The 24,798-nt window shown below is 42.5% G+C and overlaps 1 long non-coding RNA gene across 1 annotated transcript; it reads right to left on the bottom strand.

Moving 5' to 3' along the window:
- Positions 1–5,073: 5,073 nt before the first annotated feature.
- Positions 5,074–9,602, bottom strand: LOC129638647 (uncharacterized). Its single transcript, XR_008707956.1, has 3 exons — positions 9,544–9,602; positions 6,309–6,517; positions 5,074–5,581 (listed from the first exon to the last, which is right to left on the bottom strand). It is a non-coding gene; the product is annotated as an uncharacterized LOC129638647 (long non-coding RNA).
- Positions 9,603–24,798: the final 15,196 nt, after the last annotated feature.

Below are 24,798 nucleotides of genomic sequence, written 5' to 3'. Positions count from 1 at the left end.
GGATAAGGATTTTTGAGGAATGAGACAAAGATCCCCAAATTAATAAATTGGTCAAACAAACTCTCACTGAGAAGATCTCATTTGACTTAAAACCTAAAAGAAGACAGGATAAACCATGGGGATATCTTCAGAAGAGCAGTCCAGGCAAGGTCTAATGAAGTGATGTACATCATCCTGCCTTTTTCCTCATGGACCTACAGGAGGACTTCCCTGGGAAATATGCATAGTAGAATGGCTAGATCATAGGTCACATACATTTAGCTTGATAATGTACTGCATGATTGCTCCACAGAATGTGTACCAGTAGGACAATACATCCTCATCCTCACTCAAACCTGGCATTTTCTAGCTGTTTAAATGCTGCCAATTTGTTATTATTACAAATTCTGATTGACTCACTGTTGTTTCAATTAACATTCTGGGAATGAATTGTATACTTTAAGCAACTCTACCAATGCTATTTTCACATTTTGGATTTCCTGTTTTGTAAATTGTTTACTTATCTATTAGAGATTATATGTTTATATTTGTAGCTGTTCCTTAAATAATTTAGATACTAATCACTTGTCTGTTTTAAACATGGTAAAAATCATGTTAGACCATTTCACAAAAACCATGTCCATGGTGATTGAAACATAAATCTTTACTTGTGATGTAATACAAATGGTCAAAAAATGTCACTGTGATTTTTATTCAGTAAACATGCAATAACCATCTATTAAGTGTGGAACTCTAAAGGAAGAGATTACATCCCACTAGTCCCACCCACCCTTTCCTAGACTCCAAAATCACTGCAGCTGGTGACTGCAGACATGAAATTAAAAGATGCTTGCTCCTTGGAAGAAAAGCTATGACAAACCTAGACAGCATACTAAAAAGCAGAGATATCACTTTGCTGACAACGGTCTATATAGTCAAAGCTATGGTTTTTCCAGTAGTCATGTGTAGATGTGAGAGTTGGACCATAAAAAAGGCTGAGCCAAAGAACTGATGCTTTCAAACTGTGGTGCAAGAAAATGACTTTTGAGAGTCCCTTGGACAGTAAGGATATCATACCAGTCAATCCTCAAGGAAATCAACCCTGAATATTCACTGGAAGGACTGATGCTGAAGCTGAAGCTCCAATACTCTGGTCACCTGACGTGAAGAGCCAGCTCATTGGAAAGGACTCTGATGCTGGGAAAGATTGAGGACAGGAGGAGGAGACATCGGAGGATGAGATGGTTTGATGGCATCACCGACTCGATGGACATGCTTTTGAGCAAACTCCAGGAGATAGTGAAGGACAGGGAAGCCTGGCGTGCTGCAGTCCATGGGGTCACAGAGTCAGACATGATTGAGCAACTGAACACCAACAGTCTCACTCACCCAGGGGTTATTATCTGAGGAAAGAGAGCCATAACTTTAATTAAAGGCAAAAATAAGTGAAAGAAATGTCAAAACACTAAAATGGGAATATAGGAATTGAAAAAAAAAATGTATTCATTAAGAGCAACTTGTTGAAGTTATGAGTCTAGGGAGAACAAGTCTTCATTCTTTTGTGAGGGATGGAGTTAGCCTTTTTACTCCTCTCTTAGCTATACTCTTGACTTTTCTGGGTGTTTTCCTAGTGGAAATGTCAGCTCCTTAATCTTTATTAATAAGAGCCTTTATTGAGATAGACATCTGAGAAGCCAGTGATGTGGATATGACTAAGAAACATATCCTGCCTGAAGGTTACGGAAAAAAAAAAAAAATCTAGACACCCTTCTTTTCACATACTGTGTATGAACATCTTGAGCTTTCTTCTATTCAAACTGTTTAGCTCTGAAATTCCATAGCTATTTTGATTTATATTCTGCATATCTTAGCACCACTCCTTATAGTATTAACAATTGTTCATTTGAATTCTGTACTTGTTTAATTTAACAAAGATAAGCCCCATAAGGTGATGGTGCAGATATATTTAGAGAGTTGAGAAAAGGCAGATAATAAATCTAAACTGGTCTATAAATTGGAAACAGTATATTTATGTGATCAGATTTTCATTTAAAATGGTTGACTAAAACTACAGTGTGAGAAATGTGTTTGGCTTACTTGGGTGGATTAATGGTAAGATCAGTGGAGGAGAGCAGATGTCAATATCTTAGTAAGGCAGAGGAGTAAAAGTGGCCTTTACTATGGAAGTACTAGAATGATGGAGCAAAAAGTGTATGATTAGCAGGAAAAATTCACAAGAACTTAAAACATTCATTTATAGATTGTCTAGTGTTGGGGTGGGCTGTTGATGACTTTCGATTTTTGTCAGCTGGTATCAAGCACTGTCCCCTGCATAGTTTGCTCAGGCTGCCATAACAAAATAGGACAGACAGGGTAAATTAGAGATATTTTCTCACAGTTCTGGAGGCTGGAAGTCCAAAATCCAGGAGCCAGCAGGGTTGGTCTCTGGTCAAGCATCTCTTCCTGGCTTGCAGACTTCTTTCTTCTCACTCTCTTCACATGAAATTTCCTCTGTGCACATATGGAAAGAGACAGATCTTTGGCATCTTGTCATCATCTTTTAAGGACAATGATCCTATCAGATCATGGCCCCACCTTTATGATCTCATTTAAACTTAATTATCTCCTTAAAAGCCCTGTCTCCAAATATAGTCACCTTGAAGGTGAGGTCTTCAACATGTGAATTTTGTGGAGATACAATTCAGTCCATAACAACCCAGGTTAACATACCTTTTATGAATGGAAAAAATAAATTAAAAGTGTGGATTATGGCCAGTATTTTCTTCCAGTCTGTGAGTTTTCTTCACACTTTCTTGATGGTATCTTTGAAATATTTTAATTTTATTAAATCCAATATCTTAATTTTTATCACATGTAACATTCAGTTTTACATAAAACAGAATTTGCTAATGTAAATAGTAGTTTGTGATTGTATAGTCACAAAACTGCATAAGTGATTCAAATTAGTTTTATTGATATTAAAGATTTTATCAGTCAAAATTATGCTACGTATATAAAATAGAAAACACAAATAACAGTATATCAAATATAATATTTTATTTGTTCCAGGTTTCTGATGGGTCCAGAATATGTCCAAATAAATATATATACGTTTTTTACATTTATTTACTTACCTGTGCCATGTTCTAGTTGCCCCATGTGAACTCTTAGTTGTGGCATGTAGGATCTAGTTCCCTGACCAGGAATCACATCTGGGCCCACTGCACCGAGAATATGGAGTCTAAGCCACTGGACCACCAGGGAAGTCCCCCTAAAATATTTTTTAACCAACACACACAAATGAATTGCTGACTGGTTGTTGGAAGGGATCTTGCCTACATCCCCTAGTCACCTAGAGTCCTGAACAAAGATCTGGCCAAATCTTTGTCCAAAGGCATTATGCCAGGGTACCTTGATCCCATATTTGTTTCATTGTGCCACATAGGAAAAACAACAGCAGAAGTATCACTGATGAGAGCAGTAGTAGGGTATCAACCTGCCAGCAGAAAGCAAGACAGCTGGTTTACTTGTCATATAGTGACTGTAAATTATAGAGTTAGGATTCCAAAGAAAACAAGGTTTTACTGCAGTTTAGTTGCTAAGTCATGTCTGACTCTTTGCAGCCCCATGGACTGTAGCCCACCAGGCTCCTGCATCCATGGAATTTCCCATTCAAGAATACTGACGTGGGTTTCCATTTCTTTGTCCAGGGGATCTCCCCAGACTAGGGATCCAGACAAGAATACTGGAGTTGGTTGCCATTTCCTTCTCCAGAGGATCTTCCTGATCCAAGGATTGAATCCAAGGCTCCTGTATTGCAGGAAGATTTTAGGGACTGTAATTATAGAGTTAGGATTCCAAAGAAAACAAGGTTATATATCAACAAAGCCAATAAGAGCATATGCTTGTTTTGATGAGTTTGGTTTATGTAACCACAGTGGAACTGGGGATGGGATTATCTTCACTAAAATGACGCATGTTTGCACACATCACTGGTGGGAAAATGAAGTGACATTGCTGTGACTTCCCTGAAAGCACTGGAAAGTCTATAGAACAGGTCAGTAGCAAAGAAGAATCCATGTTCTGAAAGAGAGTAAAGCAATAGATTTACAAGAGATTTTTCTACTATATTAATAGAGTCAGAATTCCAACTTTTTTTATTTTTAAAAGAGCTTGTTAATCAATGAAGCCAATGTCAATTCATTCATTGCTTACTTGAATATCATACCCTTTTATTAGCTTAGTTTATACAAACTCAGTGTAGCTGAGGAAAGAATTAATTTCACATGAACTTCACCAATTCCAGTTGTAGGAAGGGCAGTTCTCCAAAGGAAAGCTGCAATGCAGTTCTCCAAAACAACAGGAATAATTCTGAGCAGTTAAAGCTAATGATGTCCAAGAGTCCATCTTTAGCTCAATTTACTAAAAACCAACCTACCTAAAGTGAATTTTCCAAATGAGTCATTAAACGAATGGTCAATTTGCAAAGGCCTGCATTGCAAAGTTATAGTTTCCTAAAACCACTGACCAAACATAAAGGTATACCAAAAATGGTTTTAAGAATAATGCTGTGTCCATTTCAGAATATGAAGATGAAATACATTATTTTAAACACTACATACATTCAGAAAGAATTTCACCATGATAAAATGTTCAACATATTATGTAAATATGAGTCTATTTTAACTTAGTATTAAAATGCTATTTCATATTTTAAAAATCTTTAAATATTTTAGCCTTCAAATATAGTACTTTAATTAAATCAATTTACTTTAACTCTTCCTTGCAAATTAATGTATGTATCACTGATAAATATTGGCTTTGAGGAATTAATTATATGATTCAGTAAGAATCATTTTGAATAGGCAAAGTCATTTCTCTTCTGCAAAATTTTGAAACTTACTCTTGCAGTAGTCTGCCGTATTTCCAACATTTTTTTTCACGAAACAAAATTACAGCAGTTCCTAAGGGACTCTGTAATTACAGATTTGGGGGGTATTCTTTTGGTTCCAATAAATTGGATCAATTTATTAACTAAATGACAAATTTAATTAAGCTAAATGAATATACACATTTAAACTAATTATCATTTAAAATTCTACTTTGCTTTGGATGCTTTCATTGAAATGGAATTATTTTATTTCATTTAAATTAAAAGAAAAATGGTGAGATTCCTGCTATTCTGGCATTCTTGACAGTAGGCACTCAGACCACATCATCAAGAATATCTAGGGTCCCAATTTATCCATGTTGGCTTGATTCTCAGAATACCTTCCTTCGAATAGTAGCCCTAGATGTTAAACAGTGGTTCCCCAAACCACAGCACCAACATCACCTATGCTACTTGTTAGAAATACAAAATCCAAGACGCCACTCCACATGGACTAAGTCAGAAACTCTGGCGACAGAGGAGGTGTCCAGTAGCTAAGTTTGAACAACGTCCCCGGTGATTATATTGCATGCTTAACACTTGAGAGCCCCAGTGACTGCATGTGGGATAACACTTGCTGTGCTTTTTGACACCAGAGGATCCTCTGTTCACCACTGAAGTTTCAGAGCCTCCAGAGCAGCCAGTATCGCTTTGTCCTGTCATTCTGGGAGCCTAAAATGTGCATGCAGAAAGAGCCACAACTGTTAGTTACTTCAGCTTTCTTTTGCCTTGTTATTTTCAGAGAATACTTTTAACAATAGATCATCTCTGGTCATATCTTGAACCAAGCAACCAAATGGCTATCTTGGGATGAGCAGACTTTCTCAGGGAGCCTCTTTTCTTTTAGAGGTTTGAAGACCACTCACTGTGTCTGTAATGAGTTTACTGCTGAGCTGGCCTGGATGGGGGCAAAATTTCTGAGGTCCCCTGCACTTGGCCTGAAACATTGGGAAAGCTATCTTTCTCCTCTAATGTGTGTGGAGAAAATGCCTTGTCAGGGTGGCAAGTCTTTGCACCGTCTTTCACCTCAACTCTTTTATACTGCTTAGTTGAGTGACAGGTTAATGCCTGCAGAACCAGTTTTGGCCCAGTTCTTTTGCAAGATCACCTGCCACTAACTTTAAATATAGGGGTATTTGGGAGGTATGGATTCAGACTTTAGCATCTCCAACAAATTCTCAAGGAAGAAAAACTGCTGCTTTCATTATTCAGTTCAATGCAGGATTTCAGGGGTATGTTTAGCCGCCAATATCTTCACTCATACCACCTTTACCTCTAGGCAATATGGGTAGATACATCCTCTCTAATAAGAGGTGAGGAAGTGGGCCTAGGGAAACCACAAAGCAGTAGTGGCTACACACTGCTGTGGCCTGCAACTTACCATCAAGAAAGAGTTTACCTGCCAAGAAGGACACGGGGTAGGCACCTTCATCTGGTGTGAAACCTCATCCTCCTTGTGCTTAAGAGCACAGATTTGGGGTCCTGCTTTTCTAGGTTCCAATCTGAGTTCTGCCGCCTCTTGGCCTGGAGGCTTCAGAAGGTAGTTTAATTCTGATCGCCACTATATTTTTGATGACGAGATACTTCAATGCTCTCCATGCAAGTGAACTGAAATGAGATACCATACACAAAGCCTTAGTATAACTCTTGGCATATAACATAGTAGTTCTTATTAGTTATAGTAAACAAATTTCAGCCTCAAGATGTTGCGTAAGAGCAGTAGTTCTCAAGAGGTGATTCCTGAAATCATCAGTACCATGGCCTGGAATCTTCTTAGAAAGCAGATTCTCAGGTGTTCCACCCAATCAGACAATCCAGTAGGGATCAGTAACCTGAAAATTCTAGCCTAAAAACATATTTTTTCATACTTCTCTCTTTTCAAAAGTAGAGCACCCTTCTCAACGGCATACCCAAATCTTGCCATAGAGTAATTATTCTCAAGCTGTGGTCCTTGATCAGCCTCAGCTAAATGGTAGGTAGAGATGCAAATTCTCAATCTAACCTAGAGAAAGCCTACCTAAACAAATTCACAGGGTGAGATTGGGCCAACCAAGCCAAAGAATGTCTGCCCAAGTTTGAGAACACTCTTCCCTGGATCACTGGTTTTCTAAATTTTCTAATAAGTGGAATCCCCAGGTGATTCTTTGAAAAAACCTGAAGCACTGGTTTTACAACCAGTGACTGTGATCACTTTGAAATGAGGGAGGAACTGAGAAACAAAAATTTTCAAAGCTACCTTGACAATTCTAATACAGAGGAAGTATGAGAAACTCCATTCTAGCCTATGTGGCCTGACTTTAGCAAAGGGAGCAGAAGAGGACCTCATCTCTTCAGAAATCTCAAGAAAAAAACCTCCTCACACTGATTCCAGATGGGCTATGTGCTCACCTCTACTTCAAATATTTTGGGAAGGGGGATAAAGGACTGATCAATGGAGCCTTTGCATTCTTACCCTTAGTGTGCGGGGAAGGGTGAACTCCACTAAAATAACTTGGAATGAAATTAATGGTGAGTGGTTCCTAAAAGTAGAATCGAAAATTTGGGGACAGGGTAGTGTTAATAGCAAACAACAAATATGAAACTAAATGTTTGGGAGGAATTTTTATTGACAAAGGTCTTCTTAGTATTTTCTACTTTGTTCAGTTTGTTCTTTCAAAGATTATCCTGTTGAATTCATCTTTTCTTCTTGTTTGCAAAGTAAAATCCAAAGTTTTTCTAGAAAAATATTTGTTTTCTGAATTATTAATATAGAAATGCATAAGGACTTGTCACAGTTTTTTCCACTTATCATATATTCTTCTCACAATAATTTTGTAATTCATACAAACACTTATTCCATTTTCTGTCAGGTTAATAAATTTGTTATACCTGCTGAAGTCTCGAGTATATTCTCATATATGTTACCAATATAAAAATTATCACTAAATATTTAATAGTATTCTTAAAAGTTGAAATAACTGAAGTAGACAAAAATAGGTACTGAGGCATATAAACACTAGAAAATACTCAAAATTATTTTGTGGGTATATTGATAATCATGACTACATATCAGTAGGCATTGCAAAATGACTGAAACATTAGAATACAAAGAATTGCTACAATGGTAAAAGAAGACATACAGATGGCTAAAAAACACATGAAAAGATGCTCAACATCACTCATTATCAGAGAAATGCAAATCAAAACCACAATGAGGTACCATCTCACACCAGTCAGAATGGCTGCTATCCAAAAGTCCACAAACAATAAATGCTGGAGAGGGTGTGGAGAAAAGGGAACCCTCTTACACTGTTGGTGGGAATGCAAACTACTACAGCCACTATGGAGAACAGTATGGAGATTCCTTAAAAAACTGGAAATAGAACTGCCATATGACCCAGCAATCCCACTGCTGGGCATACACACTGAGGAAACCAGAAGGGAAAGAGACACATGTACCCCAATGTTCACTGCAGCACTTATAATAGCCAGGACATGGAAGCAACCTAGATGTCCATCAGCAGACGAATGGATAAGAAAGCTGTGGTACATATACACAATGGAGTATTACTCAGCCATTAAAAAGAATACATTTGAATCAGTTCTAATGAGGTAGATGAAACTGGAGCCTATTAAACAGAGTGAAATAAGCCAGAAAGAAAAACACCAATACAGTATACTAATGCATATATATGGAATTTAGAAAGATGGTAACAATAACCCTATATGCAAGACAGCAAAAGAGACACAGATGTATAGAACAGTCTTTTGGACTCTGTGCTCTGTCGGGGGGGGGGGTGATGATTTGAGAGAATATCACTGAAGCATGTACATTATCATATGTGAAACAGATCATCAGTCCAGGTTCAATGCATGAGACATGATGCTCAGAGCTGGTACACTGGGATGACCCAGAGGGATGGGATGGGGAGGGAGGTGAGAGTGGGGCTCAGGATGGGGAACACATGTACACCCATGGCTGATTCATGTCAATGTATGGCAAAACCACTACAATATTGTAAAGTAATTAGCCTCCAATTAAAATAAATAAAAAATAAAATAAATATTTTTAATTGAAGTATTAAAAAAAGAGAAAAAAAGAAATGAATATGGAAAGTACATTGTTAGAATGAATGTTACTCCAGGACAAAGGAAATTATTATAAGATATTAAATTCTATTTGTATTCTGTTGCTATGTTTTAGTATCATTATAATATTAAAATATTCTTAGAATTAAAAAAAGAAACTATCAATAGTTATACAACCATTTATTTCAAAATATAAATTACATATGATAAAAAGTACCATATATAAGAATATGAATTTATAAACTCTGCTGTAAAAATTCTATATTGGTGGGCCTGAGTGGCTGAAAACCTGTATCTGGCAGAGGTCTCCAGTAATGAGGATGGATCTGCTCCCTGAGCCCTTAGAAGTCCACGAGGATAGGAATCTTTGAAAACTTGAAGGTTTGGGCCACACCACATAGTTGATATTATCATTGTAACTGTGGGGGCGTGTCTGTTGGTTTAGACCTGAGACTTTCACCTGTATCAGTTTGATCTTCATCACACTGGTGCTGGAGAAGGAGGGGCTAATAAAATCAGTCATAGGGACTCTCCAGATTAACAGACCAAAATTAGGGAGATCTTACCTGGTTGGCAACACACAGTAAAAAGGTCAGTGTTGACAGAGTTCAGTTCAGTGAATGGGATGCCAGTGAACAGGACGATGGCACAGTTGCACCCAGTTGCTCCTGGATTCCTCCTTCCACCCCATTTCATGATGCTCCTTTTAATGAGTCTTCTTGTGCTGCCATAAAACAGAAGCAAGGCTTTAACAGCTTTTTCTGAGTTTTGGGTCCTTCTAAAGAAACATGGAACCTGAGGGTAGTCTAGTGGATCCCAGACAGTATGATGAGGAAATGATATGCTGTTGTTGATTAGTCACTAAGTCATGTCCGACTCCTTGTGACCTCATGGACTGCATTTCACCAGGATCCTCTTTCCATGGGATTTCCCAGGCAAGAATATGAAAGTGGGTTTCCATTTCCTTGCCCAGGAGATGTTCTCCACCCAGGGATTGGACCTGAGACTACTGCACTGCAGGGGGATTTTAGTGGCTGTAATTATAGACTTAGGATTCCAAAGAAAACAAGGTCTAGTTGTTGTCCTTCAGTCACCAAGTCATGTCTGACTCTTTGGGATCCCATGGACTCTAGCCCACCAGGCTCCTCCATCCATGGGGATTCTCCAGGCAAGAATACTGGAGTGGGTTGCCATTTCCATCTCCAGGGGATCTTCCCAGGCCAGGGACTGGACCCATTTCTCCTGCATTGCAGGTGGCTTTTTTACCACTGAACAGTGTTAAATGATCCCCAACTCTAATTATATGAGAATAACCAGTTTGAACAGAGAAGGCAATGGCACCCCACTCCAGTACTCTTGCCTGGAAAATCCCATGGATGGAGGAGCCTGGTGGGCTGCAGTCCATGGGGTCATTAAGAGTCGGACACGACTGAGCGACTTCACTTTCACTTTTTACTTTCATGCATTGGAGAAGGAAATGGAAACACACTCCAGTGTTCCCGCCTGGAGAATCCCAGGGACGGGGGAGCCTGGTGGGCTGCTGTCTATGGGGTCGCAGAGTCAGACATGACTGCAGCGACTTAGCAGCAGCAGCAGCAGCCAGTTTGAAGTGAAGTTATCCTCACTGACATCCTTCTGGCTGTTGCCTAAATTCTGAAGAAACGTATGCTGAAGGAGACTGGATTCCATGCTTCTGATTCAACAGGACTTCATCTTGAAGGAGAGCACTGGAATTCCCACAGATCTGACAGGACTTAGGAGTCAACACTCCAGAAAGAAGGAGAGTAGCAGATTCAGATGACATAATTCTACAATGTACATTAAGCTATGATGCCAAATTTTGACAAACAGATGTTTATGTAGTATCAGAGAATGCGCATGCATGCTAAGTCAAGTATCAGGGTATCTAACATCAATCCAGCGGACAGTGGAACTGGGCCCAGTTGGATCACTTTGGTTTCCACAGCACCACGGATGACACTGGTTCTTCTTAAATCTCATAAATGGGGATTTTATGAAGTACACTTGCCCAAAGTAAACCTGCAACATGATTTTTCAACACACTGGTAATTTTCTGCACAAGCAAAGCTAATGATGTCCACTGGAGTCCATCTGGAGAAGGCAATGGCACCCCACTCCAGTACTCTTGCCTGGAAAATCCCATGGACAGAGGAGCCTGGTAGGCTGCAGTCCATGGGGTCGCTAAGAGTTGGACACAACTGAGCGACTTCACTTTCACTTTTCACTTTCATGAATTGGAGAAGGAAATGGCAACCCACTCCAGTGTTATTGCCTGGAGAATCCCAGGGATGGGGGAGCCTGGTGGGCTGCCATCTATGGGGTCGCGACTGAAGCAACTTAGCAGCAGCAGAGTCCATCTTTAGCTCAACTTACTTGAAGGAAAGGTCCTTCAATTTAATTTTTCAAATGAGTAATTCACTAAATGGCCAATATGACAAACTATCAATTTTTTACAGAGTAATTCCCCAAATAAAAGACATACCTAAATGGGCATAATACTTTGTTAATATCCAATATGACAGTCTGGGAAAGAAAACCACTTTATAAATATTAAACATATTTTTAAAAGTGCATTTCACCATGACAAATATTTGAGCATTTTACATATGGATGAGTCAATTTTAACAATAAAAAAAATCCATTTCTGACAGTTTTGTAAGCCTATCATCCAAATTGTAGTATTTTTTATTTAACTGACATCCTGTTATACTATCATAATCTCATTTGCAATTTAAACAAATACACTATATAGGCACTAAACCTACAACTGAGGCAGACATCTGAAAAAGACAAATATATTTATCTTTTGAAAATTTTGGAATATACCTTTCATGACCTATTTAATAAAAGCAGGTAAATCACCTCTTCTTAAAAAAATCCTAAAACTCTAATATTTTCTCTATGACAGAATACTGTAAAGTTTGTGATACTATGAGATTTTCTTTATCAAACTGCAAATTTAACTTTAGGTGGATATACATTTAAATAAAAATTTACATCTTTAAAAATTAAACTAAAATTCCATTTTTCAGAGTTGGAATAAAAAATAAATTATATAAATAAGGTTAAAAAATGTAAAGATGATATATATATAGCAACATTTCCACTAATCTGACATTTCTGAAATTAAGCAATGGCCCATGTCTTAATACACCAGTGTTTTGATTTATCTCTCTTCCTTTATGCACATGTATAATCCATAAAAATGGTAGACTAAAATGTGGCATCACAGATTATTGAAATCTGTCACTCAAGCCACCCTTTTAAAATTACCTGCACAAAGGATGCAACTACTAACACATTTAATGTGTGAGAACAAGAGGGCACGGCAATGCTCTTTTCACAGGATGAAGCATGTCACCAGAGGACGAGCAACCAGATTCCACATGAGAGAGACTCACTGTTTTCTCTGGAATCCACCGGCTCTCCTCTGGCTGTAGCAGGCTATGTTCTTTAGAGCGGGCGGCACCACTTCTTTCCAGAACACTAGGAAGCTCCAGTGCGCAGGCAGAAACAGCCAAGAAGCAACATCATTGCAGGCTCTCTGACTTTGTCAACTCTTGATTATTCCCCGAGAGAAACTTTGAAGAAAGGGTTACTGCCCGGGGGAAGGTAGAGTTCACAGGGGAGCAGGGATCCTGGATGAGTGAACGTCCTGGGGGAGGTTCTTGGTCTCCAAGTGCCCAAGGTCACTCACCATATCTGCAGTGAGACAACTGCTCAACTGGCCTTTTTGGGGCAAACTACCTGAAGCTTCCGGCACTGGGCTTGAAACAAGGAAAAAGCAGACTATCTCCCCAGCCCATGTGGCCAGAAAACATGGCAGCCTTGAACAAGCCATTGTCAAACTCTAAGAACCCTTTGCAGGCAGGCCTCAGAAAGAGAAAGGAGCACCTGGCTTTAGAACAGGATGGAGTCTGGGGTCAGGCCTGATGTGAGCCAGCAGAATTGTTGCTGTCAGTGCTCAAAGCCACGCAGGTATTTGTGGTATGTCTCACACACGGCACCTTCACTCACCATACTTTTTTTCCTGTGGGCACACTCGGTGTATTCACCATCTTCCACAAGAGGCAAGGAGACACACCAGAAATGCCAAGGAGCGGCTCTGCCTGCATACTACCACAGCCCATGTTGGCCACGAACACAATGACCGGCCCCGATGGCCACAAGCCAGGACTTCCAACAGGTGGAAAACTACTCCCTATCGTGAAATTAAGCCCAAGATTTGGCTCCTGCAATTTTCATGTACACAGAGAAACCTCCCATCTTTTCACCAGAAGCCTGAGCCAATTGATTTCTGTCCAGTTCTCAACTTCTGTCCTGTAGGACAGGGCATGCTTTAACACATTCCTCTTGCAGCCAGATTGAAATACAATGAGAAACAAAAGTCTGAGGATAACTTGTGGACCACAGCATAAGACACAGGCTAATTTGCAAGGACACAGTAAGCTAAACATCCTATCATATTTTATTTTTTATTTTACATAAAAATTGCTTTATCTTCTCCATTTACAAGAAAAGCAACACTTTTGCTAGAAATGGAGACCTTGACTACTACAGCAGAGCAGCTGTTCTCAAAGTGCATGCTCTTCTCCTGAGCAAGAGCTGGGCACTGCATAGTCATGCACATTCTCACCCATATGACACAGATTACCTCCTCAGAAACTCTACGGGGGGCGTGGGGCACACATGCTGCATTGCCACAAGCACATCAGGGCTTCCCCTGAGTGCCAAGGTTTGAGGAAATTATTGCATTGACACCCTGTCTGTAATACTATCAGAAAATAAGAAATCTTGGGACAATTTATAAACAAAATGCTAACATGTCGGTTACTGCAGGAGAACGGATTCATTTCAAGGTGAAATAGCCAGAACAAAGGGGATTCTTAATTTTGGGGGGTGATCTGTGGTAAATCAGGGGATTGTGACTCAAAAACATTATTCATCTATCTTTAGCAGAAGGTAGGAGTGAAACATTGCTTTCGAGACTCTCAGAAATAAAATTCACAGAAACATAACCTGACTGCATCCTAGGTCTTTCTCACTGGACACTGGCCTGCATGATGGGGGAACAATTTTGGGAGCCTTCCCATCTCATGGAAACTGTATGGTAAGGCAGGCTGAGCTGTCAACAAAGTAATCAGATAGCTACGGACTTGACACACATTGTAGTCACTATGTACATATGAACTACATTGATGCTAAAATACTATTCTTCACGAATTCAACTTTAATACTATCCATTCAGTGTTTGAAAATGGATGAGATGGGTCCGACTGGGGTAACTAGACAGCAGACTCATGGTTCCTGACTCTGTAGTTTCCCAAAGAAGCTTTCGGTTAAGCATTGTCGACACTGAATGTGCACAAGATACCGCTGTGGTGTACAAGGATACTGTGAAAAGTCAAGGGCAGCCCAGTAAGCTGACCGACCACATGCCCAAGCAGACGTGTTCCTCATAGATGCCCCTTCTGGTGGCGGCTTTCCAGCCCACCTCCCTGCTTCCTGCCACGTGCTCCTCCAAGGAGCAGCACTAGCATCACCTCTGCCCGAGGGAACACGCACAAGCAAGCCCCACCTGGGACACACGGACTTTCCGACTCACAGAGGACAGCCGGGTCCCACAGTCCCATGTCCCCAATCACAAAGTACACTCTTGGGACAAAAGCAGCCACACTCCGTGCCAGGGAACACTTACTGGGGTGTGAAGAAATCCAGAGGGTCTTTCACAGTGGTGTGTCTTCTCAGACCCCCGACCAGCTGACAGCACTTCTTCAAAGCACTCGGTGAGCCTCGCCTGGGTGGGCAGACATGGCCAAGCCCGGGGCCTCCTTCAGCTGCCTCCGGGGTTGCCACCTATTGCTTGTTCTCAGAGGAAACACTCATGAAGGACTATTGCTCATGCCACCAATGAGGCCAACCTTCCAGAAAGCAGTCTTTGGACTACTGAACACTTCTGTAGAGCGTCCTGTCTGCAAAGGCTAAAGGCAAACCCCTGGGTCTGCAGTGAGGGCCCCGCTGAGCCAAGTTTCCTGCTCTTGACTTGACACAAAGGAAAAGCAGACTCTCTTCCCCCTCCCGAGAGGCTGGTAATACAGCTGCCTTGAGGAAGCCATTCCCCAAATCGAAGGACCGTTTCAATCACGTCCTTGGTTAGACAGAGGGGCCGGTCATTTTCCAATGGGGGGTACTTAGGAGTCTGGGGTCAGACTCTGTGATGAGCCAGTAGAGCGACTGCTTTCAGTGCTCAATGCCATGCAGATATTTAGGGTGCATCTCACCCACATTCACTCGCCATACATGTTTTTCCTGTGGCCATGCACGGTGCACTCACCATCTTCCCCTGTAGGGTAAGGATACACATCAGAAACGCCATGGAGCAGCTCTTGCTGCATACTACTGCGGCCCATGTTGGGTATGGAGAAGATGATGAGAGGCCTAGAGGGGCACAGGCCAGGACCTCCAGCAGTTGCAAACCTGCTCCCCATCGTGGCCTCCAGCCCAGGTCTTGGCTCCTGCATTTCCAGGTGGCCACTGGAGCTCTCCCACCTTGCACCAAGGGCCTCAGACAACTGACTTCTGTCCAGTCCTCAACTTTTGTCCTGTAGGACTGCACATGCTTTGACATGTTGCTTAGGCAGCCAACGGAAATACAATGAGAAACAAACGTCTCAGGATACCTTGTGGACCATGGCATAAGACACAGGCTTATTTGCAAGGCCACAGTAAGCGAAACATCTTATGGTATTTTGTTTTTTACTTTCACGTAATAAAATTGCTTTCTTCCCTCCATTTACAAAACAAGCAACCTTTTCACTGGAAATGCAGACTCTGACTCCTAGAGCAGAGCAGTTGTTCACAAAGTATGTGGTCTCCAACTTAGCAAGAGCTGGGCACCTCGTAGTTGTGCACATTCTCACACACACCATGCAGAGCACTTCCTCACAAACTCTGAGGGGAGCCTGGGGCACCTACCTGCTTTCTCACAAGCACACCAGGCCTTCTTCTGAGTGCCAGGGTTTGAGGAAATATTGCCTCGATGCCTTGTCTGAAATACTATCAGAAAATAAACTGAGGCACATGTTACAAATACCAAGGGGACATGCCTGTTAGTCCTGGAGAACTGGTTCATTTGAAGGTGATACAGTGTGACCACAGGGTTTCTTAAACGTTGGAGATGACATGTCGAAAATCAGGGGATCATGACTCAAACATCGTCAGCCCATCTTTAGCAGAAGGCATGAGCAAAAGCATGGCTTCCGAGATTCTCAGAGACTGACCTCACAGAAATGCAACCAGACAGTGTCCTTGGTCCTTCTCAAGGGACGTTGGCTTACATGATGGGGGAATGATTTTGGGAGACTCCCCATTTCACCCATGCTGTTTCATAAGGTGGGACATCCACGAAAGTAATCACATGGCTATGGACGTGACACAGCTTGTCGTTGATACATACGTATGAATGAAATTGATGCTACACTTCTATAATGCAACTGGAATTCATTTCTGTTCATTGTTTGAAAATGGGTGAGGTGGGTGTGACTCTGGTAACTATACAGCAGGCTTACGGTTTCTGACTCTCTAGTTTCCCAACGTGTCTTTGGCAAATCCACATTTACAGAGGTGAAATCAGTTAAGCACTGTCTACATTGAACATGTACAAGATACCACTGTGGTCTATGGGGATATTGTGAAAAGACAAGACCAGCCCAATAAGCTGACTGAAAATGAGCCAAGGCGGACATGCTCCAATAGGGGCCCCTTTTGGTGGCGGAATTCCAGCCTGCCTCCCTGCTTCTGCCCCTTGTCCTCCAAGGAACAGCTCTAGCATCACCTCTGCCAGAGGGAACACACAAAACCAAGCCCTACTTGGGACACATGGCCTCTACGACTCAAGAGGACAGCAGAGTTCGAAAAATCCGTGTCCAGAAAAACAGTATGCACACTCTTGGATCAAAAACAGTCACACACCATGACAGAGAACACTTACTGGGGTGTGAGGAAATCCAGAGGGTCATTCACAGTGGTGTGTCTTCTCAGACGCTCGGGCAACTGACAGCACACCTTCAAAGAACTCAGTGAGCCTCCCCTGGGCGGGCAGACTCTGTCAAGCCTGGGGCCTCCTTCAGCTGCCTCCAGGGCTGCCACCTCTGCTTGTTCTCAGAGAAAACCTTCCCGAAGGACTCTTGCGACTCAGACGGTAAAGAATCCTCCAGCAATGCAGGAGACACAGGTTCCATCCCTGGGTTGGGAAAGATCCCCTGGAGAAGGAAATGGAAACCCACTCCAGGATTCCTGCCAGGAAAATTCCATGGACACAGGAGCCGGGATGCAGAGAGTCAGACATGACTGAACAACTGAAAAAAGCTAACTCGCCAGGGCCACGGATGAGGCCACCATTCTAAAGAAGCCTTCGGACTAGTCTTCTTTCTCGAAGAGCAACTTGTCCGCACAGGTTGAAAGGACACTCCCTGTGTCTACTTGGAAGAAGATTGCCCACACTGCCTGGGGATTTCAGGGGCTCTAATCACTGAGCTAGGTTTCCAAACCAAGCAAAGGTGGGTGCTGCTTGCCTAGTTGCCAAGTCGTCTCTGACTCCTGGCAATAACCTAGGGCTCTGGTGCACCAGGATCCCCTGTCCCTGAATTCTGCAAGTCACAGTTTCTCAGAGAGAAACTCTGAAGGAAGGATTATTCTTAGGGCGAATAGAGCCCACAGGTGAACCAGGGATCCTGGGACCAGCGAATGACCTGGGGGAGTTTCGCGGCCTTCAAAGTTCCCAAGGCCACTCAAGTGTGTCTGCAGCGAGAGGATGGCTGAGCTGGCCTCTTTCGGGCAAACTTTCAGAAGCCTCTTGCGCTAGACTCGCAACCTGGGAAAATACAGGCAGTCTCTCCCTCCCAGGCGGCTAAAGAACACGGCTGTCCGCGACAAGCCGTATCCAAAACCTAAGAACCCTTCACAGGCTGGTCCTAGGCAACAGAAAGGAGCACCCGGCTTTAGAACAGGATGGAGTCTGGGGTCCACCTCTGTGATGAGGCAGCGGAGCTCTTGCTTTTAGTGCTCCAAACCCTGCAAATATTGAGGGGCATATCGCCCCTTTGGCAACTGCTCTCACCTCATTCTTCATGGCTGGCACGCTCGGTGCAGTTATCATTTTCCCAAGAGGCACAGAAGTATACCTCCACCTGCCACAGAGCCTTGTCTATAATACTATCAGGAAACAGGAAACCTTGGGACATCTTGCAAATAGCACAGGAACATACCTGTTAAATCCAGGAGAATCGATTCATACAAGGCAATATGATACAGGGAGACCAAGGGGGTTTCTAAACCGCTGGGGATGACGTGTGGGAAAGCAGCAGATCCGGCTCGAGAACATCGTCCCACCATCTTGAGCAGAGGGCATGAGGAAACCTTGACTTCCCAGATTCTCAGAAATCGACATCAGGGAAAAATAACCTGACTGCGTCCTCGGCCTGTCTCAACGCCCAGTGGACTGGATGATGGAGGAACAATTTCCGGAGCCTTCCCATCTCACCCATGCTGTTGGTTAGGCGGGCTATCCACAAATGATTCAGATTACTATGGACATGACACTCCTTGTCATCCACATGTACGTAAGAAGGAAATTGATGCTGAAATTCTATTGCTCACATCTAGAATGCAACTGGAAGTCATTTCATTTCCATGTTTGAAAATGGGTGAGATGGGTCCGACTGGGGTAACTAGACAGCAGACTCTTGGTTCCTGACTCTCTAGTTTCCCACCGGGTCACTGGCAAATCCACGTTTACAGAGGTGAAATCAGGTAAGCACTGTTTACGTCGAACGTGTACAAGATACCGCTGCAGTGTATGGGGATACTGTGAAAAGGCAAGCCCAGCCCAGTAAGCTGACCGAGCATGCACCTAGGCGGACATGCTCCTCATAGGTGCCCCTTTCGGTGGCGGAATTCCAGTCTGCCTCCCTGCTTTTCCCCACTTGTCCTCCAAGAAGCAGCTCTAGCATCACCTCTGCCCGAGGGAACACAGACAACCACACCCCACCTGGGACACACGGCCTCTCCGACTCAGGGTGGACAGTCGGGTCCCACACTCCTCTGTCTGCCCTCACAAAGCATGCTCTCGGGGTAAAGGCAGCCACAGTCCATGTCAGGGAACACTTACTGGGGTGTGAGGAAATCCAGAGGGTCATTCACAGTGGTGTGTCTTCTCAGACGCTTGGGCAACTGACAGCACACCTTCAAAGAACTAGGTGAGCCTCGCCTGGGCGGGCAGACTCTGTCAAGCCTGGGGCCTCCTTCAGCTGCCTCCAGGGCTGCCACCTCTGCTTGTTCTCAGAGAAAACCTTCCCAAAGGACTCTTGCGACTCAGACGGTAAAGAATCCTCCAGCAATGCAGGAGACACAGTTTCCATCCCTGGGTTGGGTAAGATTCCCTGGAGAAAGAAATGGCAAGCCACTCCAGGATTCCTGCCAGGAAAATTCCATGGACACAGGAGCCGGGATGCAGAGAGTCAGACATGACTGAGCAACTGAAAAAAGCTAACTCGCCAGGGCCACGGATGAGGCCACCATTCTAAAGAAGCCTTCGGACTAGTCTTCTTTCTCGAAGAGCAACTTGTCGCACAGGTTGAAAGGACACTCCCTGTGTCTACTTGGAAGAAGATTGCCCACACTGCCTGGGGATTTCAGGGGCTCTAATCACTGAGCTAGGTTTCCAAACCAAGCAAGGGTGGGCACTGCTTGCCTAGTTGCCAAGTCGTCTCTGACTCCTGGCAATAACCTAGGGCTCTGGTACACCAGGATCTCTGTCCCTGAATTCTGCAAGTCACAGTTTCTCAGAGAGAAACTCTGAAGGAAGGATTATCCCTAGGGCGAATAGAGCCCACAGGTGAACCAGGGATCCTGGGACCAGCGAATGACCTGGGGGAGTTTCACAGCCTCTGAAGTTCCCAAGGCCACTCAAGTGTGTCTGCAGCGAGGGGATGGCTGAGCTGGCCTCTTTCGGGCAAACTTTCAGAAGCTTCTTGTGCTGGACTCACAACCAGGAAAAGGCAGGTGGTCTCCCCCTCCCAGGCGGCTATGGAACATGGCTGCCCGCGACAAGCTGTATCCACAACCTAAGAACCCTTCAAAGGCTGGTCCTAGGCAACAGAAAGGAGCACCTGGCTTTAGAACAGGAGGGAGAGTCTGCAGTCCACCTCTGTGATGAGGCAGCGGAGCTCTTGCTTGCAGTGTTCCAAACCCTGCAAATATTGCGGGGCATGTCGCCCCTTCGGCAACTGCTCTGGCCACACTCATCATGGCTGGCACGCTCTGTGTGGTTATCGTCTTCCCAAGAGGCAAAGAAGCATACCTCCACCGGCCACCGGGCAGTAGTGGCTGCGTACTGCCCTGGGTCAGGCTGGCCACAGAGAAGACATAGAGCTGCCCAGACGGGCATAGGCCAGGATGTCCAACAGCGGCAAACTCTCTCCGCATCAGGACTCTCAGCCACGCTTGGGCTCCAGCATGTCTGAGTGCAATGCAAAGCCTTCAAAGTCTTTATCTGGGGTCTTGAGACAGTCACTCCATCTGATCATCAGCTTCTATACGTCTTCTGCAGTTCAGTCGCCCAGTCGTGTCCAACTCTGTGAGAAACCCCTGGACTGCAGCATGCCAGGCATCCCTGCTTCTTCTCTATTGCTCGATGGGTGTGATTTCCGTACTGTCCTCAGGCATCGAAACTGAAATCATATGACAAAACAACAGCAACCATACTATAACTCCTGGAAAATAACAGGTAGTTTTCTTCATGACTTCTTTAAACAAATGTCAGACTTAGTGTGCGACATTCAACGGAGGGTGAGGAAACACTGTTGATACTCTCAAATGTATCCTCTCTAAAGAGGAGTAACATTAACAGAAATCCTTCACATTACAAATTTCCAGAGGGTCCACATATACATACACACACACTCACATATGTGTAAATGCACAGTAATAGCTGACCACTTTTGTTTCTTTGAAGAAGATTTTTCATTACCTTCTGATCAGAAAACCAGGAACTTTTTCCTCTGGCAAATGTAGACCCTGACTCTAGAGTTGAGGATGTGTTCTCAAATTGCATTATCTCCTCCTCAGCAAGAGGTGGCCACCTCATAGTCATGCACATTCTCACCCATGATACGCAGACTACCGCCTCAGAAATTCTCAGGGGGCCTGGTACACCCACAGGCATTTCCATCAGCACACCAGGGCCTCCCCTGAGTGCCAAGGTTTTTTAAAGTATTCTCCAGAATCAAAAGTTTTTACTATGATCAGGAAATAGTAATCCCTCATATATTGTTTCAAAAAGGCTGAGTGGGAAACAATCAGCCTGCCAATCATGAGACATGAGTTCCATCCCTGATCTAGGAAGATACCACATGATTGAAAGCAGCTCAACCTCTGAGTCACAAGTACTCAGCCCCAGTTCTAGGGCCCAAGAGCCAGAACTCCTGAGCCTCTGTTCCTCAGTTATTATAGCCTGTGAGCCCTAGAGACTGTGCTTCGCAAGAAAGAGAAGCCACCTCAGTGAGAAGACTGTGCACTGCAAGGAAAAGTCCCCCAATCGTCACAACTAGAGCAAGTCTGAGCACAGCAATGAACATCAGTTGCAGCCAAAATAAATAAAATAAATTTTAAATAAAGAAAAATATTCAAAGGAGAGTATTTAATTTTCATGAGTAGTTCAAAAAATGTGTTCCACAAAACATCAGCGTTGGCATAACCTGCCATAGTCTTTGGAATCTAATTTCCAGGTGGCCCATATGTGCAAGCCTATCTGGAAGACCTCAGTAGCCTAAAATTCTATTCTTTGAAATCAAAGTAAAAAACCTCTTATGCTACACACTCTCATCATTAGCAGTGCAATTTTTTGCTACACACTCTCATCATTAGCAGTGCAATTTTTTAAGTGGCATATTCAATCTTTCCCTTAAGAGTGGAGCAGTGCTTCTCAAAATATGGCCCTCAGAGCAGTAATATCTGGGCACGTGGTAAATACTTCAATTCTCAACCCTACTCACCCACACCTATATAGGTAGTGAGTCTGAGGGAAGAGTATGGTCAATCAATGTGGATTTTATTAATAATAAGCACTCCATTAATTTCAATGCATGCCAAATTTTGAGAAACCTATTTCCCTGACGACTTGTTTTCAATATAATGTATAAACATGAATCCTCTGTGGATTCTTTTGGAACAACTGATGCATGGTTTTTACAATTGGAATTTCTCATGAATTTGAGGTGTGGTATGCCCTAATTGACAGGTGTTTTAACCTTTTACCTGGACATTAACATGTGCAGTTAGTTTGGGAACCACAACCTTAGGCCTATCCTGTAAAACTTGACTAAGTAACATGGGAAGAGACTTTATCTTCCTAGGAATCTCAGGAAAAGACCTCTTACTGCCCTAACATGGCTATTTGCTCAGTCAAACTCAAAGGTCTTTGGCTTGGGGGACAGAAGTTTGCTTGATGGACCCCTCTGCATTCTCATTTATAGCATATTGGGTAGTGTCAACTTCTAAACAACCTGTCCTGAAATTCAGGCTGAATGGTTCTCAAAGTGGATTTATTAATATAAACTGCACCAGGGTGGGGGAAGGGAATAAACAGTAAGTTTCTCATTAAATAACAACTTGATAAGAATGTTTATTGTCCTGTTTTTGTTAGTATTTTCTAGCTTGCCTACTTGTTTTTATTTTGTTTGTGTTTTCAGAGGATAAACCTGACTTATCATGGCTACATTCACCTTTAGTTGTGAATCATGAAGCAAAATCTAAGTTCCTGTTTTTCTAGAAAAATATTTTTTTTTTAATTAATGATACAGAATTGCAAAAAGTTACACTTTCAAATATCTTGAATATTACTGCTATTCTACTTTTTAAATTTATAAAAATGCTTATTCTCTTTCTCTCATGTTAAGTTTGTTGAACAGGCTGAAGGCTTCCCTATTTTCTCATTTAATTTCACAATGCAAATATATTAACACCCCTAATATTTAAAAGCTTTCTCACAAATACAAATGGATTCCAGCAGACTAAGAATTAAAGCTTAGCAATATTAGAAGGTAATCTGGACAGATTTTTGTATACATGTAAATAATTATGATTTTAATTATTTGTGAACACAACCAGACAACCAAACTTCAGTATAATTAGTATAAATATTTTATAAGGAAGCAAATTAATACTTTACAGTTTTATAAAACATTTTCATTCATAACAAAACTGTTGAATAAAGTATACAGGATAAAGGACACCATACATAAAATAACAAGAATTTATAAACTGGGCTGTAACAGGTCCCAACCCAACATGCTTGGTTTGCCTAAAGTCCCCACATACCAAAGCTCTTTAGGACTAGCCTTTGTCCAGTTCCTTGTAGAAAAACTCGGAGTCCTCTGATTCTCCTGCCTAATAAGAGTGCCTGCATACACCTGAGGCTTTGGGTCATACCAGATAGCTTATGATAACAATGGGAATGTCTGCTTTTGTTTGCCTGAGGCTTTGGGTCTTGCTGTGACAGTTTGACCTCTGTATGGGGCTGGAGACTCAGTAGTAATGCAACCTCTAATGCAGCTTTAATTTAGAATTCTGTTTTGCTTTGGATGCTTTCACTTAAAATTCAATTATGCAATTTAATTTAAATTAAAAGTAAACATATGGTGAGAATCCCTGCTATTCTAGCATTCCTGATCTAAGTGCTCAGATTCTATCACCAGGACTCTCTAAATTCCCGTATTATCTCTGTTGGTTTTATTCTCAGATGATCTCACTTCAAATAGTAGCCCTTAATGTTCAGCTAGTGGTTCTCAGAGTGTGGGCTCCAGACCAACAGCATCACCATTATCTATGCAGTCTTTAGAAGTGAAAATCCTCAGCCTCAACTTCAGATCTTTTCAATCAGAAATTCTAAGCATAGGAAGTAGGAACTCTAATACTTTGGCCACCTGATGAGAAGAACTGACTCATTTGAAAAGACCCTGATACTGGGAAAGACTGATGGCGGGAGGAGAAGGGGATGACAGAGATTGAGATGGTTGGATGGCATCACTAACTCAATGGACATGAGTTTGAGTAAACTCTGGGAGTTGGTGATGGACAGGGAGGCCTGGCGTGCTGCAGTCCATGGGGTCACAAAGAGTCGGACAAGACTGAGTAACTGAACTGAACTGGATGGTAGAAGGTGTGGGGAGGGGTGTCCAGCTATCTGAGGTTTTCAACAGCCTTCTATGTGATAACACCCTTTTGTTTGATCATGATTATCATTGTTAGGTAGGTAGAATAGGAAAAAGGAGTCCAAAATGGCAGTGGCTAAAAGACAAAGAAAGTGAAAAGCCCACAAAAATGGAACAAAAGGAAAATCCATGTATTGGAGTAAAAACTTCAGGTGAAACAAACACACCCCCTTCTTGGCTAGCCCAATTTGCACAGGTCAGGCTCGGGGGGAGGAGACAAAAAAGAGGAAGCCAAGATTGAGGCTTCTCTTCTATGGTTGGCCCACCCTCATGCCTGAAGGGTGTACCATCCTTTGTTTGTTGAATGAAACTCTGAGCTGTAACAGAGCTGTAACACTGGTCCACCATTTCAAATCTTTGTTGTGGCAAGACAGAACCAAGGAAATTACACTCTCCTGACATATCATATCATGATGTTTGAGAACTAATCGAAAGTCCATGTAACACTTACTGTGCTCTTTTGACCTGAGAGAAACCTGTCTTGATTGCTGACATTTTGAACACTGCAGAACAGCCAATATTACTTCGTCC

Source organism: Bubalus kerabau, chromosome X (assembly GCF_029407905.1).
Source record: "Bubalus kerabau isolate K-KA32 ecotype Philippines breed swamp buffalo chromosome X, PCC_UOA_SB_1v2, whole genome shotgun sequence".
NCBI classification, from domain to species: Eukaryota; Metazoa; Chordata; class Mammalia; order Artiodactyla; family Bovidae; genus Bubalus; species Bubalus kerabau.
The sequence above is the reverse complement of the archived record's forward strand: the minus strand, read 5'-3'. Positions and strand labels throughout refer to the sequence as shown.